Below are 2336 nucleotides of genomic sequence, written 5' to 3' on the forward strand. Positions count from 1 at the left end.
TTTTATAGGACCATTTTCTTTTCTTTTACTTTATTAATTTTTTGTTGTGGAGCCAGTGAAAATTTTGCAGGGCAAGTAAAAATTTAAACTACTGTAGAAAAAATCCTTAGCGTTGAGCCCTGAGAGGGCGGAGCTTTAACAGCTCGTGCTTCAGTTGCTCAACAACAACAAAGCTGGAGAATCTCGCGCAGCCAAAATGAGGATTGTCAGTAACGGTGTTCAGCCTTACATTGTTCAAACCGGAGTCGACACTGATGGAGAGACTCAGGAAGAAGTTACAACTTTTAGAATGAAACTGGACGTTTCTGAATAGTTAGTGGATAAATTTATGTAGTTGCTGTGGAGTTCATTCAACTCATCGACTAGCATGTGCCGTCATGTTAATCTTTTGTGCAAATCCAGTGTTGAATCGACCCTCGTTTGTGAAGCAGTCTGGCGTAAAATGACGGCATGGTAACAACACTCTACTACAACAACTCTTCCTCTTCTCTAAAGCAGCCCAACATGGCCTCACCCGCTTTGTTGTGTGTTCTCGGGGGTGGGGTTTATGTAAATTTTAGTGTTAGTGATGTCACCAATCCAGGAAGAAGCTCGTTGTAGTCCCGTTTGTTGTAGTCCTTAAAAAGCGATTTCTGTAAAAGAAAATATCTTCCTTTGCTTTGAACTTTGAATGTCGTTACTTTGCAGGTGTTGTTTATGTTCAAACAGCAACATTACACACTAACTAAAGTTAAAAAAGTGAAATCATAATCAAACACCCCTTTAATGTTGCCTTTCATAATCTATTAATATTAATTTTGCATGGTCCAGTCATTAGTGTTGCTCCATCACCTGCACACTAAATGGTCCAGGGTGGAAATGAACTTTGGAGCAAAATCATGTGGACAGGTCATCACTACACACATCCTTTCCTTCCCCCCCCTTAATCCCAGATTGTCCAACTCCTCTTCCCTGCCTGTAATTACACAATATCACCATGCAAGATGCCAACAGATGCACTGTCTAAGACAAGCATTATGGACTTAGAGATGCTTGAGTAATTCGGCCTGCGCAAGGCATGCAGATTATTGAGGAGCGCGTGCAGGTCTGAGGTCGAGCGGCAGAAATGTACAACAGGTGGTCGGTTTCAGGGCGGACATGGCACGAGACTGAGGGGGATATTATAAGAGGAAGCGAGCATATGCTGTTTATATCCTTAATTAAATAATAGTTTTATTATGAAATATTAGGGGACACTCGGTACACGGTAATTGTTAAAGATAAACGCGCGTAATGTCAGGCTGGTCGCCACTGGATGTATTTTTAACTAAAAATATTTAATATCTGTATTTTTTTTATTGTTTACAGTATTTGTTTTAATAATACATTTTTATTGATCTTCAAACTATTATGGTGACTACTACACCAAATATAAAATGTTATAACCCACCATCTTGCCCCACAAAGGTGTTTGAACGTGGTGGGTTAAAATGGCAGTGGTTCTGTGGAAGATGGGTGTCGTCTTGAGGTAAAAGGACGCTGGTGCGTTTACCTCTGACTGGTTCTCTGTCTTGCTTCTCAAGTCTTGTTCCAATCAGGGTTCGTGGAAGATTAGGGAGCAATGTTCCAGCAAAGGCGATTTGGACTGTAAACTGTTAGCCTGCTCACTCCGATAATCTCCCTCATTTACCGCACAGCTTGTTAGATGGGGTTAGCTGGGGAGTGAGCGGTGTACTATGCCCTCATCCGACTATCAGTAGTACTGCAAGACAATGGCCCGACTGTAAGGAGTTTTATGAACATATCTCTGTTCATGTAGCATATTTTTAAAATGTTAATATAAAAAAGAGAGATAGAGAAATAAGTGCTTGCACACAAGGGTACCCAAAAAGGTTATAAAAAAATGTCATTGTATTTTACCAGCTGAATTTTAGTTCCTATGATGAATGTAGGCTAGTTCATCATATTAATGATAGATAGATAGATAGATAGAGGAGCTCCTTTTTTTTACCTTTTTATATGCAGATTTATGTTCATGGTAGCATCATTGCAACTATTATAATCTTAATAGTATCAAGTGATAATATTCAAAGTTAATTTGAAGATCTTTCAGAGGTGAAGAACAGTTTGATGTCCATCGCAGTGGACATTAGGTCTTAAAGTCCCCCTGTAGTCAATAATTTTATCCTTTAAAACTCACCAAAATGACATATTTAAAGTTTTTTCCTGTTAAAAAATTGTCTTCATGCCTAAAATAGCTCGAATGTAACTCTACACTCTTGCCTCATTTAATATATGTGGATCAATGAATATGCAAATTAGCCCCGCCTCCACTCGCTCATGCCAGCTCAGAGATC

This window comes from Ctenopharyngodon idella, chromosome 15 (assembly GCF_019924925.1).
Source record: "Ctenopharyngodon idella isolate HZGC_01 chromosome 15, HZGC01, whole genome shotgun sequence".
Classification (NCBI taxonomy): Eukaryota; Metazoa; Chordata; class Actinopteri; order Cypriniformes; family Xenocyprididae; genus Ctenopharyngodon; species Ctenopharyngodon idella.